Raw genomic sequence first — 19243 nt, 5'->3', positions numbered from 1 at the left:
TCCCTCTGTCTTTCTGTTAATTTAATCCTGACAATTTATTTAACCTGAAATTCCATATACATACACACTGTGAATTAGCATGCATAAAACTCATTTGCATAGTGTCTGGCCACAGTTACAAATGAAATTAAAGGTCTGATCTAGCGCCCAGTGAAATCAATAGAAAACGCCCAATGACTTCAAGAGGAGCAAGGTTGGACCCCAAAAGCTTGTGCCTGCTCCCTCTGTGTGTGCATGTGTCTGTGTGAGAGAGATTTATACAAATGCAAAAACCAGAGCATGGATTCATTGCAGGACCACCCAAAATGCTGCCTTAGGGCATCACTTCACCTTCTATCTGCTCTGGTTATCTAAAACAGACCTCATGGTTTCAATCTCAGCTCTGATGCAGAGAGGACTGTATGTGAGCTCTCTTCTGGAACAGTTAATCCCAGTGTGTACGTGTTGTTTGGAGAATGCTCCCTGCAGCATGTTATTGGGGCATCAGCCGTCAAATCCAGAGCTCTGAAAACTTATCAACTTATTCTATGCTCGGTTTTCAGAGCTGGAAAAAAATTACATTAGTGCTTCCCCTTTGGCAAAGGCCATCAGTGGGTATGACTCAGCCTGGTCTGTTTACAGGACTAAAGCTGTGGACCTGAAATCTCAAATCCTTGTAACAATGCCTTGCTGACAGGCAGGAGGAAGCTACTTAGTGGTGGATGGCATCATAATCCCTGGCAATAGGGAAGCTTGGAATGTGTGTTTGTGTTAGCGCCACTGCTGTAATACTTTGCAGTGTAAGCCAGAGAATCGGTGCTGCCAACCCATAGGCAGGGAAAACCCATTAACTGGCATTAGTCACTTTTTTTTTAACCAACTCCCCCATTTTTTTCCTACTGACTCCATTTCAACACTCTTAGAAATGAAGCCAGCAAGTGCAAATTAAGAGTAAAGCCATTACAATCACAACATGTATTGTCCTGACCTGACCTATGAGGAAATGTTAAAAAAACAAAACAAAACTGGGCATGTTTAGTCTTAAGAAAAGAAGACGGGGTGGGGGTGGGGGGGAGCTGAGAAGAGTCTTCAAATATATTAAGGGCTGTTCTAAAGAAGTCGGGGATCAATTGTTCTCCAGGTCCACTGAAGGTCGGACAAGACGTAATTGGCTTAATGTAAAATAAGGGAAATTTAGGTTAGATATGAGGAAAAACTTTCTAACTATAAATAGTAGTTAAGCACTGGAACAGGCTTCCAAGGGAGGTTGTGGAATCCCCATCACTGGAGGTTTTTAAGAACAGGTTAGACAAACACCTGTCAGGGATGGTCTAGGTTCACTTGGTCCTGCCTCTGAGCAGGGGCTGGACTCGATGCCCTCTTGAGGTCCCTTCCCGCCCCACATATCTATGATTCTATGAATACTCAGCATGCTAACACTCAGCAGGATAGTGGCTCCCAACAGGGCTGGCTTTCTTCTTCGTTCCCAGCTGCTATGTCCCATTACAGACTGCTAAGCGTGCCCTGACTTCATTGCTAGTAATTCTTTTCTACATGAGCAATCGGTGAATTGTCACCAGGATGTTATATGATCACAGTTGGGAAGGGATGTGGCCTGTGCAATTGTGAACGGGGAGGCGTGATGCTCAGGAGGCCGTCTGTCTGTAAATGTGGTCCATGCCCTGGCAGTGTTTGAGAAGCCCTGCAATAGGGGGAATGAAATCTCATTGCCATAGAATGAATGGAATCCTCCCCCCTAGAATTTAAACACAGCCCAGGTTTTCTTTCACAAGATCGCATGGGGACCTTCACCTTTAGGATGCATCCCTCAAACAGACCTTCTCCTGGTGGAGATACAGAGTCACACAGGGATTGGGCCCCAGGATCTGTTCCCTTTTTAGTAGGGAGGGAGGAGAGTAGCTCCCTTTATGGGACTCTCACTAATTTCTGTAATGTGTGTCCAGCTACGACAGCTCTGGGCTCCTTCCTGCATATAAAGATTTACGAAGAACAAGGGATCCCCCTCACCACCCTCATGGAGCATTACTCCTCTGGCTAACTGCATGGGTTATCCCTTTCTCTGGAGCACCAGCACTGACCATCAGATACCGGACATAATGATCCATCTGGTCTGATCAATCCTGTGCTCCTAGTCAGATATGATTCTAAGAGATGCTGACTGCCTGCAGCTCTCACTAAAGTCAAGGAGGGATGTGGGTGCTCAGCACGGCTCAGTAGTAGACCCCAGGCCTGGAAATGTCTGATCTCTAAGCGACAACACTCGAGTTATAACTTGAGTGAAACTTTGCAATGAAGATAAACCCATAATCAGTTCCTGCAGGAATTAAGCTCTTTCGGAGGGTGGGTGTGGAGGAGAAGAGGTTTCTAGCTCCTATGATTGTGGAGAGAACCTTCCAAAGGGAAGCTGAGGCAGCGCTGTCAGACTGAGTTTGGAGAGAGAGAAGCCATTGTTTCTCTATTGTGATACCTTACAGTGCTCCTTTGGCAAGCAGTGAAGCCAGCCACTGGAGGATTCCACCTGCATAGGAGTACCTCAGGAAGGGGTAGTTGCTGTAGTGACTTTATGCCAACCCCTCTCCCCGTAGTCTGTGCAGGAGATAAGGCCGGAGGAAGGGAGCATAGCCCCAGTGACCCCTGGCTGCCACAACACCCCCTTGGGACCATTAGCAGTCAGTGTCTAGTAGAGAATCCACCAGACTTGTCTAATTTATGCCAGGAACAGGCCCTGTGTTTGCACAGTCTAGGATTGAGGAGCTACAGGGGGCAGTTCTGTGCCCTAGCCCCAGCTGCACCAAGCCCATCGAGAGGCGTGAAAGTTCTTCCTGCCTCCCTGGGGTGCTGTGTTTCAGGAGCTCTGCTGTCATTGTGATTGTAAACTCTCAGGGCAGGGACTCGGTGTCTTCCCGTGTGTTTGTGCAATGCCCAGCAGAATGGGGCCCTGATCGTGATTGGGTGCTACAGCAGTGTAATTAACAGATAAGAATGAATTACACTTTTTTTTGGCCCTCCTCCCATCTTCAGCGTGGATTCCTGGACAACTAATCTTTGCCATCGCCTCTTCTCTTTCATAACATGATACCTGGCTGGTGCTCTTTCCTTCCCCTCTCATGCCTCCTCATCAGTCTCCCTCTATTTCGGGCAAGGTGAATGCCTCTGGAGACTTTATCCTGATCTAAATATTGCCACATAAGGTTTGCATTGGAGACTGCCAGTGTCTTTCCATTTGTTCACCTCCGATGAATTCTCTTTGCCCGTGCCTTGTGCTGGTTCCCAGTTCTCCCACCTCATGACACAGCTCACTCTTGCCCATGACTATAGCATTTTCATGGTCAGTAAACTGTCCCTTGGTTTCTTCCCAATCACACATGCACCACGCACTGTCTCTCTGCTTCATTCTTCATCACTTTCCTTAGAGCCCATGTTTCTGTTCCATGGAAGGTTGTTAAGTGTCAACCTGATCTTTTCAAACAGAGAGGCCTCTTACTCTTTGTGATGTTGTTCAGCTTCCCCAGCGGCTTCTTGTCCATCCTGGAGTCTTCTCCTCAGCTCTGCCTTCTGCTTTGGAATAACAGGGACTGGTTATCTGAGGCAAGCATCCACTTTAGCAGCTTCCTCGTCCACTATGATCTACTTTTGTTCTACATTTGCATGTGACATTTCAGAGCTATGTCTCTGCCTACTGTGCAGATTGCTTATAATTTAATCTGCAGACTCCCAAGTCCCGGTAGCTCACACTTCTACTCCCCCGCTCCCCTCTATCCCATCCTGAACTGAAATGACTTTTTGAGCCACTTTTGAAATGAGCCAACACCATGGCCGATGAATTCCAGTGTAGACAAGTGCAAAGAAATGCATGTTGGGAAGAATAATTTAAAATACACACCTGCAGTGATGGCTTCTGAATTTGTTTCATCCTCTCAGAAAAGGGATCCAGGCATCACTATGGTCATGTCAGTGAAGATGTCTGCTCAGTGTGTGGTGTTAGTTGAAGATGTGATTGAGGCTGCATTAAGAAAAGAGAGAATAAAACAGACAACACTGCTGTTCAGTGGATAGCTCAGAGAACAGAGAGTCTGAAGAACTTGGGCCAGATCCTCAACTGGAGCTATGCCAGTGTGCATCAGCTAAGGATTTGGGCCATGGTTTCCATTCTGGGCTTTCCTATTGCTTAGCTGGGCAGATCTTGGACAAGTTATTTGGCCTCTCTGTGCCTTAGCTTGCTCCTCGGTAGAATAGGGACAATAATATCTACTTTTGTAAAGTGCTTTGAGATCCTCAAATGAAAGGTTCTATAGGACTGCAAATGATGATTATGCTACTCTATGAATGGGTTGTATAGTTGAATTCTGCTTTCGGCTTTGGTGAGTTCATCTCAAATTAGAGAAAGAAGGGCAATCAAACTGAGGGTGGTAGTTACTGTATGAGCAATTGCACCTTTTTATCTTTTCTCATAATACAAGAACAAGGGGAGACAGAGAGCCACAAATTTAAAATGGATTGAAGGAAATCTTTTTTTCCCTAATGCACCATATAATTAACCTGAGGAACTCACCATTGCTGGATAGTCTTGAGAACCAAAATTTAATAACTTCAAAAATGGATTAGACACATTTGAACTTGAACAGCATCTGCGGTTCTTATAGGCTAGAGAAAACATTATAAGGGCTCTGCATCCTGATGCTTCAGGGCATAAACAGATCACCAGCTGGGTTCAGAAAGAAACTTCCCCTCTGGATATAGGTTTGCAAAGTAGGGGAACTGTCAATGGGTTTTTTATGTCTTCTAAAACATCCAACACTGGTCACTTGCAGAGGAGATACTAGGGTTCATGGACTATTGCTTTGTTCCAGTCTGGCAATTCTTAGGATGCGCAGGATAAAAGCAGACACCTCTGTTCCTTCCAGCGAAGATCGCTCTGGGGAGTTCTTTAGGGCATTCCCTCCCGTAATGCATATAATCCTTCTTCAGCCTGATTACTTTGTCATTTGCTTGTGAAAGGTAGATCATGCAAACCTCATGTTCAAGGGCACTCCGAATCCATTCATGTCGGGTCCCAGTGTGTTCCACTACATCATCCACTGCTTGCAATGGGTGCGCTGGAACCACAGAAAAAGGTGTTTATCTGGAATACATTTGGAAAAGAAAACATTAACGATACTACTACTAAATATAATTAGTAGAATATGGATTCCTGTGCAGAGATGTCTTCTGTGTTCTCCTTGCTATTGTTTGGTATATTTGCTTTTGAAAAAGAGCTCTTTTCCAGTCATCCAGGATTTCCCTTCCACTTGATCCTGTAGAGAAATCCAGGATGAAAGTTTTTCTTCACACAATGCACAGCATGTGGAACTCTTTGCCAGAAGCTGTTGTGAGGGCTAAGACTATAACAGGGTTCAAAAAAGAACTAGATCAATTCATGGAGGATAGGTCCATCAATGACTATTAGCCAGGATGTGCAGGGATTGTGTCCCTAGCCTCTGTTTACCAGAAGCTGGGAATGGGTGACGGGATGGATCCACTTGATGGTTACACTGCTCTACAGCCAAAATGCTTCTGAAACAAATGTAGTCAAACGTTACTAATTCTGGGTCACTGAGGACGAAAATGATGCTTAAAATTGTTGATTGGCTCTAGTTTTCAAGATATGCTATTCGGTCAGTATATACGACCCTTGACTTGGGAATGGCAGAGGATAAGTGAGTTATAAAGGGAAGGGATCTCAATTTAAACCAAAAATGACTAAAATACATCTTTGACTGGACCTATGAATAAATCTATGACTGGGTTTGGACAGTACTTGCTTTTTAGGCAAAACAATGAATGATGCAATCTGAAGCTGGTATTGCGTCATACATGATATGAATTGCATCATGTTATTCCTAGAAGTCATGGATGATGCAATCATAACGAAGCTTACATCACTCTGCTGAACAAATTGCCCTATATCAGCTCTAGAAATCATACAGTGTCATGCTCTCTTATTTGTCAGTGTTTGATTTTGCAAAGGGACACATTTCTGTTTAGCCAAAGTGAGCAGAGATGCCTCGTACTTGTGTGAACAGTGCAGATAACTTCTGCTATGTTTGTGGTGAAGTGACTTTTGCATCACAAAAGCGCAGTATAACCTCTATGGTTAAGAAAGCCTATCACCTTTATTTTGGCTGCAAAATTGGAGATCAGGACAAGAGGTGGGCCCCACACATATACTGCAACACTTGTGCAACAAATCTTCGCCAGTGGTTGAACAGGAAAAGGAAATCTATGCCTTTTGCAGTGCCAATGATTTAGAGAGAGCCAACAGATCATACCAGCAATTGTTACTTCTGCATGGTGCCTCCAATTGGGAAAGGTGAGTCAAAGAAGAAAAAGTGGACTGTGCATTATCCAAACATTCCCTCAGCTATATGCCCAGTACCCCCCGGAGAAGGACTGCCGGTTCCTGATGCACCAGAATCATTCTCACTTGAGTCAGACGAGGAAGAGGAAGAGGATGAAACTTCTGGTCCTGAACCATCAATGTCACAGGACCCACATTTTCTCCCATCCTCCTCCTCTGAACCACACCTCATAACACAAGGTGAACTGAATGACCTTGTCAGGGATTTGGAACTACCCAAGAGTAAGGCAGAGCTGTTGGGCTCCAGACTACAGCAGTGGAATCTCCTGGCAGGTGATGTTAGGGTTTCCATGTTCCGTGACCGTCAAAAGGATCTTGTCCCATTCTTCTTCATGGAAGGTGATCTTGTAGCCTGCAACAACATGGATGGTGTGATGGCAGCCCTCAACATCGTTCACGATCCAGATGAGTGGAGACTGTTCATTGATTCATTGAAGACGAGTCTTAAAGCTGTTTTACTGCATAATGGCAATGTTTTGCCATCAATTCCAGTTGGTCATGCAGTCCATATGAAGGAAACCTATGACAACATGAAACAACTTTTGAGGTGCATAAACTATGACCAACATCAGCGGCAGCTTTGTGGCGATTTGAAGGTTGTTGCTCTCTTGCTTGGTCTGCAGACTGGATACACAAAGTACTGCTGTTTTCTCTGCGAATGGGCTAGTCGTGCAAGAGATTCCCACTACATCAAGAAAGATTGGCCACTCCGACAGTCATTGGAGCCTGGGAGGAAAAGTGTTCAGCATCCACCACTTGTTGAATCAAGGAAGATTTTGTTACCACCCTTACACATCAAGCTGGGTCTGATGAAGAACTTTGTCAAGGCCATTGACAAAACACAAGCAGCTTTCAAGTACCTCCGTGGAAAATTTCCAAGGTTAAGTGAAGCTAAGATAAAGGAAGGTGTCTTTGTTGGTCCTCAGATTCGTGAACTTCTTCGAGATGATGCATTTGACCATGCACTGCGTGGCAAGGAAAAGATGGCATGGAAAGCCTTCCAGTTAGTGGCAATAAATTTTCTCGGAAACAACAACAAGGCAGACAACTACAGGTTGTTGGTGGAAAACCTCCTCAAGGCATACAAAAGCCTTGGTTGCAACATGTCACTAAAGATACATTTTTTGCACTCTCATCTAGATTTTTTCCCACCGAACTGCGGAGCAGTGAGCGACGAGCACGGCGAGCGATTTCACCAGGACATTGCAACAATGGAGAAATGCTATCAGGGCAAATGGAGCCCATCAATGCTTGCAGACTATTGCTGGACAGTGACAAGAGATGCTCCATTTAATGAATACAAGAGACAAGCCAAGAAGCGCCAAGTAGACACTGAATAGGACTAAACTATGTACTTAATAGTTTTTTGCCTTTTGTTTCATAATAAATTTTATTTACATAACCCTTTTGCTGATTTTTAAAGTGTTACATAAACAGGACAGGTGAAATATTCTCATGTAAAGCAACCATAAACGCATGAAAAGACCTAGGTTTACAATTTATGATTAAAACTCTACTATCTACACAATATACATAGACATAAAATGTAAAAACTTAAATATCTTAGAAACAGTAGCCAATCAGTTGTTTTAATTGTCATATTTGAATTCAGCACATCAAAATACATAATAAATAGCACATTTTATCACTGAAGCAGACGACTTCTCAAAAATTGTAGACCAGTGTTACCTGTTCTGTTCGTTCCCTCTGGGTCACATGGCATTGGTCACTGTCAGAAGACAGGATACTGGACTAGATGGACCTTTGGTCTGACCCAGTATGGCTGTTCTTATGTTATGTTCATGATACTCTATTGACTTCAGCAGATTTACACCAGGGATGAATTTTCCCAGGCTGTATTTAACATCACAATGCGTTCCTGTGGAAAGATTGTGCAATGTCACACAGACTATTCCATGGTCCTGTTTGAACCTGGAAAGTGATATCAGTAAAGCTGGTGCAAAAAACGCTTTTTCCCCCGTATGGAAAATTTCAAATTTTCAGAAGAAAAAAAAAACCCACCACACTGAATATTTGTGGCCAAAATCAGAAATTCAGAAATGCTGCCTCCGTGACTCATGGGAGTTTTCCGGTGCCTCATGTCCAAATTAGTCTAGGGGTGGACAGTGGGCTCCCTGGCCAGACTATCTATCCCTTGATATGCCCCAATCTCCTGTCTTTACTGAGCCACTGCAGTGTATCATGGGAATCACATGGACGTGGTGCACCATGGAAGATGTAATAGAGCTGGGGAACCCAGCCACAGACAATGAGGGCATGAGCCATCCACTTCAACTCCCATTAAGCACCATGTCAACATTTGCAAATAGATTTTTTTTTTATTTCAGCAAAAAGTTTTCAGATTTTAAACAAAAAAGATCAAATTTTTCTATGGAAAGTTGACACTTCATGGAAAATTTTGCTTTGTCAAAAACCCAATTTGCCTTAAAAAACATTTTGAGGGAAAATATTGGACCAGCCCTAGAAACCAGCTAGGACAATTAAGCTGAAAGCCCCAGATGTATCCATCTGGTTACTAGGGCAGAATATTCTTCAGAGAGCCCCATCACCCACAGCCACACAGTTAATCTAACAGAACTGTCTCCTGTTGACCTACGGGGCACACTACAAAGCCTGTGTATACCCACAGGTCTATTCTGCGGGGGCGGGGGTTCAGCTAGGTTAGGGAGTTCTTTTAGGCCCAAATTGTTAAGAGTCGGTGCCTAAAGTGAGACACCTAGCCATAGGGGTCATTTCAGAAAAATTCAGGTGGGCAAAATTTGCTTTCCTGATGACCACATTCCAAGGGGGGGTGGGGGTGGGAGAAGGGGAGGGCAAAAAGTGGAAGACATAATGGAGCATGGGTGAGGGTGAAAACCAAGGTCTAACAAGGGACAACTGCCCCTCTTGCCCAATAGGTGCAGGGGCGTTATTTGCTATCTCCATATTTAGGCATCTAAATAAGTGGCCTGAATTCCAGAAATTCTGAACACCTGGAGGACCAAATAAACCCCTGCTGTATGGAATTAGAGCTTCCATTTTAGTAAAGCATAACTAAACCTGGATTTGGCATGAGTAATTTCTGAAAAACAAAAATTCTCACCCCCCTTACCTCTCTCTTTCTCTGTCCTTTCCTCTGGTGGTCAAGGTGCAGACCGTTTCTATGACAACATCGAGGACATGATTGGTTATCGGCCATGGCCGCTGATTAAGATGTGCTGGCAGGTTGTCACCCCTGGTGTTTGCCTGGTAGGTACAAACTATGGTGAGGCAAGTTTGTACAGGGATCCTGGAATCTGAGTGAAGAAGACAATTTGAGGGTCCACTATTGTATCATAGAATTGCTGTGGAGGAACAGTAGCTTCTCCGTAGTTGAAGCTGGAATCCATTTCCATTGTAAAGCCTTGTCTTAGGTCTGGAAATTTCATTTAGCCTGAAAATTGGCGTATTTATTCTGCAGGCAAAGGAGAATGTATCTGCAAAGCGTGAAGGGAATTGATCAAATCATTTTTGAATTTCAGCCCATTAAAGAATTACCTTGTTCTGAAATGTTCTCTTCTGTCAATATTTCTATGACTCCCGCTAGTTCAAAAACATCTTGCTCCTGCACCTTGCTTTCCATAAAGTCAAATCACCTTGAAAATGCACCCACCAACTATGTTTGAAGAAAACAGTTTATAATTAAGGAAAGATTAACTATTTTTGTCTCGTGCCCAGTTCTGTTTCCATTGATTTCAGCAGATGGTATGGGCCTAATTCTGCTCCCATGAACGTCGTGTATTTGTTTGCCATTGACCTCAATGGGATCAGGCACTATGGCCAAAATCTTCAACAGCTTGGATAGGCACAAATAGCTTTTGGAGCTGCCACCTGAGGGCTCCAATGGGAGTTGAAAACAATCAGGGAGTTTTCAGAGCTGCTGCTTGGTCATGCATGAGTTGCTGAGAGCTCAGTGGTTTGAGTGCTCTATAGGGCTGGGTGCTGGCTGAGAGATCATCTTTCAACGAGTATTTTCAGAGAGGGCCTTGGGTGCCCCAGGGCTGTTCTCAGAACTCAAAAGTCAGTCCTGTCAGAGGCATGACTAAGCCAGGAGTCACCAGAGAAGGTACCCAAACTGCAGCCCGATTGGCTGCTCCAGAGTTTCTGCACCCTGACTACAGAGAGCTTACAAATAAGGACCTTCCTCCTACACATACAAAAATTCTTGTTATTAATCCCTAAATGCATGACCTTGCACTTTTCACTATTAAAATTCATCCTATTAGTATTACTCCAGTTTACGAGTACTTGTGGCACCTTAGAGACTAACAAATTTGTTAGAGCATAAGCTTTCGTGGGCTACAGCCCACTTCTTCGGATGCATATAGAGTGAAACATATATTGAGGAGATATATATACACAAATACAGAGAGCATGAACAGGTGGGAGTTGTCTTAACAACTCTGAGATGCCAATTAAGTAAGAGAAAAAAACTTTTGAAGTGATAATCAAGATAGCTCAGTACAGACAGTTTGATAAGAAGTGTGAGAATACTTACAAGGGGAGATAGATTCAATGTTTGTAATGGCTCAGCCATTCTCACAAACATGATACAGTTCTGCGGTGACCTAGAATCCTACTTTCGACATCTCCGACTCAAAGAATATTTCCAACATACCTCTGAACAGCATGCTAACCCACAGAATCCCCCCTACCAGCACTACAAAAAAAAGGATTCTGCGTGGACTCCTCCGGACGGTCGAAACAACAGACTGGATTTCTACATAGATTGCTTCCGTCAACGTGCAAAGGCTGAAATTGTGGAAAAGCAACATCACTTGCCCCATAACTTCAGCCATGCTGAACACAACGCCATCTACAGCCTCAGAAACAACCCTGACATCATAATCAAAAAGGCTGACAAAGGAGGTGCTGTCGTCATCATGAATAAATTGGAATATGACCAAGAGGCTGCTAGACAGCTCTCTAACACCACATTCTACAGGCCATTATCCTCTGATCCCACTGAGGATTACCTAAAGAAACTATACCATCAGCTAAAAAAACTCCCTGACAAAGCACAGGAACAAATCTGTACAGACACATGCCTAGAACCCCGACCAGGGGTATTCTATTTGCTACCCAAGATCCATAAACCTGGAAATCCTGGACGCCCCATCATCTCAGGCATTGGCACCCTAACGTCAGGCGTGTCTGGTTATGTGGACTCTCTCCTCAGACCCTACGCTACCAGCACTCCCAGCTTTCTTCGAGACACCACTGACTTCCTGAGGAAACTACAATCCATCGGTGATCTTCCAGAAAACACCATCCTGGCCACTATGGACGTAGAAGCCCTCTACACCAATATTCCACACAAAGATGGACTACAAGCTATCAGGAACAGTATCCCCGATAATGTCACAGCTAACCTGGTGGCTGAACTTTGTGACTTTGTCCTCACCCACAACTATTTCACATTTGGGGACAATATATACCTTCAAGTCAGCGCACTGCTATGGGTACCCGCATGGCCCCACAGTATGCCAACATTTTTATGGCTGACTTAGAACAACGCTTCCTTAGCTCTTGTCCCCTAACGCCCCTACTCTACTTGTGCTACATTGATGACATCTTCATCATCTGGACCCATGGAAAAGAAGCCCTTGAGGAATTCCACCATGATTTCAATAATTTCCATCCCACCATCAACCTTAGCCTACATCAATCCACACAAGAGGTCCATTTCCTGGACACTACTGTGCTAATAAGCGATGGTCACATAAATACCACCCTATACCGGAAACCTACTGACCGCTACACTTACCTACATGCCTCCAGCTTCCATCCAGGACACACCACACGATCCATTGTCTACAGCCAAGCTCTAAGATATAACCGCATTTGCTCCAATCCCTCAGATAGAGACAAGCACCTATAAGATCTCTATCAAGCATTCTTAATACTACAATACCCACCTGCTGAAGTGAAAAAACAGATTGACAGAGCCAGACGAGTACCCAGAAGTCACCTCCTACAAGACAGGCCCAACAAAGAAAATAACAGAACACCACGAGCTGTCACCTTCAGCCCCCAACTAAAACCTCTCCAGCGCATCATCAGAGATCTACAACCTAGCCTGAAAGATGATCCTTTACTCTCACAGATCTTGGGAGACAGACCTGTCCTCGCTTACAGACAACCCCCCAACCTAAAGCAAATACTCACCAGCAACCACACATCACTGAACAAAAACACTGACCCAGGAACCTATCCTTGTAACAAAGCCCGATGCCAACTCTGTCCACATATCTATTCAAGTGACATCATCATAGGGCCTAATCACATCAGCCATACCATCAGGGGCTCGTTCACCTGCACATCTACCAATGTGATATATGCCATCATGTGCCAGCAATGCCCCTCTGCCATGTACATTGGCCAAACCGGACAGTCTATACGCAAGAGAATTAATGGACACAAATCTGACATCGGGAATCATAATACTCAAAAACCAGTGGGAGAACACTTTAACCTGTCTGGCCATTCAATGACAGACCTGCGGGTGGCTATCTTACAACAGAAAAACTTCAAAAACAGACTCCAACGAGAGACTGCTGAGCTGGAATTGATATGCAAACTAGATACAATCAACTCAGGATTGAATAAGGACTGGGAATGGCTGAGCCATTACAAACATTGAATCTATCTCCCCTTGTAAGTATTCTCACACTTCTTATCAAACTGTCTGTACTGAGCTATCTTGATTATCACTTCAAAAGTTTTTTTCTCTTACTTAATTGGCCTCTCAGAGTTGGTAAGACAACTCCCACCTGTTCATGCTCTCTGTATTTGTGTATATATATCTCCTCAATATATGTTTCACTCTATATGCATCCGAAGAAGTGGGCTGTAGCCCACGAAAGCTTATACTCTAATAAATTTGTTAGTCTCTAAGGTGCCACAAGTACTCCTGTTCTTTTTGTGGATACAGACTAACACGGCTGCTACTCTGAATCCAGTTTATGAGGTCATCCAGATCTTCCTGTAGGATATCCCGGTCCTTCTCTGTATTGGCAATACCTCCCAGCTTTGTGTCATCCACAAACTTTATTAGCACATTCCCACTTTTTGTGCCAAGGTCAGTAATAAAAAGATTAAATAAGATTGGTCCCAAAACCGATCCCTGAGGAACTCCACTAGTAACCTCCCTCCAGCCTGACAGTTCACCTTTCAGTATGACTCATTGTAGTCTCCCCTTTAACCAGGTCCTTATCCACCTTTCAATTTTCATATTGATTCCCACCTTTTCCAATTTAGCTAATAATTCCCCATGTGGAACCGTATCAGATGCCTTATTGAAATCTAGGTAAATTAGATCCACTGTGTTTCCTTTGTCTAAAAAATCTGTTACTTTCTCAAAGAAGGAGATCAGGTTGGTTTGCACGATCTACCTTTTGTAAAACCATGTTGTAATTTGTCCCAATTGATGTTCGTCCATCGTTATCGATGAAGACCTCAACAACTCATTCTTTCGATGACCGGGCTTTGTGCATCCGAAGATGACTGATCAGTCCAATTCGGGCGTGGAACGTCCTGTCACACGTCGGGCAAACATGTAATGGCACTGTCGATGATGTACAAGCAGCTCTGGACTTGCGCAGCTCACGCTTTTTTTCAGCCTCAGCAATACGCCTCACCTCAGAGGTATTATTGCCTGTGTGACTGAGGCTGTGCCATGCTGAACGGTTCAGTGCAAAGGTTTCCCGTGTGGCGGTGTTGATCTCGAAGGACTTCAAAGAGGTCTTCAGCGTGTCCTTGAATCGCTTCTTTTGTCCTGCATGGGAGCGCTTTCCCTGAGTGAGTTCTCCGTAGAAGAGCTGTTTAGGAATGCGTTCATCTGATATTCTCACAACATGTCCGGCCCACCTGGTCTGGGCTCTCATCAGCAATGTGTGAACTGACGGCAGACTGGCTCTAGTAAGGTCATCAGTATCGGGCACTTTGTCCTGCCATCTGATTTTTAGAAGCTTTCGCAGACAGGAAATGTGGAAGTGATTGAGCCTTCGTGCATGACTCCGATAGACAGTCCACGTCTCGCAGGTGTACAGCAGAGTTGGAAGCACCACTGCTCGGTAGACCTTCAGCTTCGTTGATAGGCTGATCTCTCGACGTTCCCAAACACTGAAGCGTTTACAGTGACGGACAGTTCTGAGTATGGAGTGTGGGGAGCTGGCTGGTGCATGACCGCAGTCTTCTTGATGTTAATAGTGAGACCGAAGTTATTGCATGCAGTTGAAAACTTGTCCATAGTGGCTTGCATTTCTGGCTCAGTATTAGCATTCAGAGCACAATCATCGGCAAAGAGAAAGTCTCGAAGTACAGTTTCCTTCACCTTGGTGATAGCATGCAGTCGCCTCAGACTGAATAATTTCCCATCAGTTCTATACTTCAGGCCTACTCCTTCAGTGCAGTGTTGAAAGGCATCAGTCAGAGTGGCAGAGAATATCATGCTGAACAAAGTGGGTGCTAAAACACACCCTTGCTTGACGCCGTTGGTGACTGGGAAGGCCTCAGATGTTTCACCGTCATCCAGGACATGAGCCATCATACCGTGATGAAATTGACGTACCATTTGTATAAATCTGTCTGGACAGCCAAATTTCGACATGATCCTCCACAGGCCCTGGCGACTGACAGAGTCAAATGCTTTCATGAGGTCCACAAAATTTGTTCACGATTCTGCTCTTGACATTTCTCCTGTAGCTGACGCACAGCAAAGATCATGTCAATAGTCCCACGACCTTTGCGGAAGCCACACTGTGATTCTGGCAGTAAGCCCTTCTCCAGGTGAGTAATCAATCGGTTCAACAGAACCCGTGCAAGAACTTTTCCCGCTGTAGAAAGCAGCGAGATTCCACGGTGATTGTCGCATACCTGGCGATTGCCCTTCCTCTTATAGAGGTGCAAGATGGACGCGTCTCTAAATTCCTGTGGAATGGTTCCCTGCCCCCAGAAGGACTGAAACAGCTCAGTGAGTTTCCGTAGCAGCACGGGTCCACTGACTTTGTACACCTCTGCTGGTATGGCATCTGACCCTGGGGCTTTGCCACTTGACAGCTGATTGATAGCTTTCTTCACTTCGTTCTCTTCTGGTGAAGCATCCATGGAGTCATTGACTGCAACTTGGGGCATCTTGTCAATGGCTTCATCATTGATGACTGAGGGGCGATTGAGAATTGCTTCAAAGTGTTCAGCCCATCTCTGGAGAATCTGCTTCTTCTCTGTAAGGAGCACAGTACCATCAGAGTTCAGGAGGGGAAAGCTCCCAGAAGACTGTGGACCATAGAATGTGTTAAGGGCTTCATAAAACTGCTTAAAGTCGTTCCTGTCCGCATATGCCTGTATTTCATCTGCTTTGGCGCTCAACCACAAGTCCCGCATTTTGCGCAATCGGTTCTGTACTGTTCTGCGAACGTTGATAAAGGCGGTCTTCTTTGCCGCCGAGGATGGACCGTTTTGATATGCACGATGCAGGCGGTGCTTCTCAGCAAGTAAGGCCTGGATTTCTGCATCATTTTCGTCAAACCAGTCTTGCCGCCTGCATGTGGAGGGCCCCAATACCTTTGATGCAGCTGTATGGACAGTGTTGCGGAATCGCTCCCAGTCTTTCTCAGCGTCATCCTCAATACGAAGATCAGCAAGCTCATTCTCTAGGTCTTCCACTAGATTTTCAGTGATGCGGCTGTTCTTCAGCTTCAACACGTTGATCCTTTTGAAAGCCTTACAGCCTTGTGGTCGTCTCTTCGGCATGATACGGAGCTTCATTTTGGATACTATGAGCTTATGATCCGTCCAACAGTCAGCGCCACACATAGCTTTTGTAACCCTGACATCTTGTCTGTCCCTTCTCCTGATGATGACATAATCGATCAAATGCCAGTGCTTGGAACAGGGATGCATCCACGAAGTCCTGTTGCGGGTAGGAAGGCGGAAGACCGTATTGCTGATCAGAAGGCCATGTGCTGCACAAGTTTTCAGCAGTAACAGGCCATTGCTGTTGCACTTTCCCACTCCATTTTTCCCGATGACTCCTTCCCAGGCTGCGGCATCGCATCCGACTCTTGCGTTAAAATTGCCAAGCAGAATCAGCTTGTCTGTGCGGTGCACTGACGATAGCAGAGTATCTAGTTCTTCGTAGAATTTATCCTTCACATCCTCTGGGTTGGTCATTGTAGGAGCATATGCGCTGATCAAAGTAGCTTGTTTTCCTTTTTGAAGTGGAAGCTGCGTTGTCATGAGCCGGTCATTCATACCCTTGGGGGACCTGGCAAGTTTCCAAACAAGATGATTCTTGATGGCGAAGCCAACTCCAGATTCGCGACGCTCATCACTGCTGCGGCCACTCCAGAAGAATGTATAGCCACCACCTGACTCGGATAGCTGTCCTTCATTAGCAAGGCGAGTTTCGCTAAGGGCTGCAATGTCAATGTTGGGTTGTATGGGGTTGTCAGGGAGGGGTAGTACCTCTGATGGGGGAGCAGTCGTACTCCTAGGAGTAGCTCATCCACTTTGGTCCCCACTTGACACCCAGCTCTCACCTGTGGCTCTAACTAGCTGTCAGCATGCGACAGCGGCCACACCCTGGAGACCGTCTCGACTGGTGGGCTAAACCAGGTGAGGGTAGCTGATGAGTATGAGACTCTCGGTGAGTCAGGGCCTGTCTACCCATTGCATGCGAAGGCTGGATCCGGCTGACTGAGGCAACCTGGTTCAACCTGGTTCAATGGTCAGGAAGGCGGTGACAGCAAGCGTTGTGGAACGCTTAAGAGCATGACAAGACACGTAGGCGTCCTGGTCATCCACTGCGCCCTGTCCTATCTCCAGCCGTCTCGACTTCTGTCCTGCCACTGGATACAGATAGGAACTGGGAAGAGAGAGTGAGGCTGACGTTGCGCAACTCTCCCTCACTTTAATCCAATTCACGCGCAAGTCTCGACATCATATCATATCATATCACATCATATCAAGTCCTGTGGCGATGGGCGAGCAACGAAGCAGCAGGTGTGGATACACTGGGAGCTGTAGCCGCGGACCTGCACGTAGGCGGCTCAGGCATAATGGTCGTTCCTCACTGACCGAAGCAGCAGTGGAGCTCGGCATCTTCTTGAGCGACTGAGCAGCACTATTCAGGATTGCACTGCTCACCTCCGTAGAACGAGGAGGGGGCTAGAAAAGGTGCCCTAAACATTGCCTGCTTCACCCTACCCTGGCCAGCACACCGCGGCTGGCGGGGATCCCCTAAAAGCGGTCGAACAAAAACAAAAACAAAACTTAGAGTGACACCGATCACTATTGGCACATGGAATGTGCGCACGTTACTGGACAACATCACGGCAGACAGACCGGAGAGAAGAACAGCACTTGTCGCTAGAGAGCTCGCACGCTACAACATTGACATTTTCCCAATTACCGTTGACCTCAATGTCCTTAACTACTTTCTTCTTCAAATTTTTTTCCAAGACCTTGCATACTACAGATGTCAAACTAACAGGTCTGTAGTTGCCTGGATCACTTTTTTCCCCTTCCTTAAAGATAGGAACTATGTTAGCAATTCTCCAGTCATATGGTACAACCCCTGAGTTTACAGATTCATTAAAAATTCTTGCTAATGGGCTTGCAATTTCATGTGCCAGTTCCTTTAATATTCTTGGATGAAGATTATCTGGGCCCCCCGATTTAGTCCCATTAAACTGTTCGAGTTTGGCTTCTACCTCGGATGTGATAATATCTACCTACATATCTTCATTCCCATTTGTCATCCTACCATTATCCCTAAGCTCCTCATTAAAGACTGAGGCAAAGTATTTGTTTAGATATTGGGCCATGCCTAGATTATCCTTAACCTCCACTTCATCCTCAGTGTTTAGCAGTCCCACTTCTTTCTTTGTTTTCTTCTTATTTATTTGGCTATAGAACCTTTTACTATTGGTTTAAATTCCCTTTGCAAGGTCCAACTCTACATGGCTTTTGGCCTTTCTCACTTGATCCCTACATGTTCTGACCTCAATAAGATAGCTTTCCTTGCTGATCACTCCCATCTTCCACTCCTTGTAGGCTTTCTGCTTTTTCTTAATCACCTCTCTGAGATGCTTGCTCATCCAGCTTGGTCTACAACTTCTGCCTATGAATTTTTTCCCTTTTCTTGGGATGCAGGCTTCTGACAGTTTCTGCAACTTTGACTTGAAGTAATTCCAGGCCTCCTCCACCTTTAGATCCCCAAGTTCTTCAGTCCAATCCAATTCCCTAACTAATTTCCTTAATATTTTTAAGTTAGCCCTTTTGAAATCAAAAACCCTAGTCACAGATCTATTTTTGTTTATCCTTCCATTTAGTTTAAACTGAATTAGCTCATGATTGCTTGAACCAAGGTTGTCCCTTACAACCATTTCTTCTATGAGGTCCTCATTGCTCACCAAAACCAAATTTAAAATGGCATCCCCTCTTGTTGGTTCAGCAACTACTTGGTGAAGGAATCCATCAGCTATCACATCCAGGAAAATCTGAACCCTATTATTATTACTAGCACTTGTCCTGCAGTCTATATCTGGGAAGTTAAAGTCTCTCATGATGACACAATTCCCATTAGTATTTACTTCATTAAAAACATTAAAGAGGTCTCTATCCATATCTAAATCAGATCCTGGTGGTCTATAGCACACCCCAAGCACTCTCTCAGGGGAGGCTCTAGTAGCTTTCTTCCCCAATGTGATTTTTGCCCAGACAGACTCTGTCTTATCCATTCTATCCCTTCTTATTTCTTTACAGTCTACCTCATCACTGATATACAATGCTACTCCACCACCT

The sequence above is a fragment of the Emys orbicularis genome, chromosome 1 (genome assembly GCF_028017835.1).
Source record: "Emys orbicularis isolate rEmyOrb1 chromosome 1, rEmyOrb1.hap1, whole genome shotgun sequence".
NCBI classification, from domain to species: domain Eukaryota; kingdom Metazoa; phylum Chordata; order Testudines; family Emydidae; genus Emys; species Emys orbicularis.
This window is presented reverse-complemented; position numbering follows the sequence as displayed.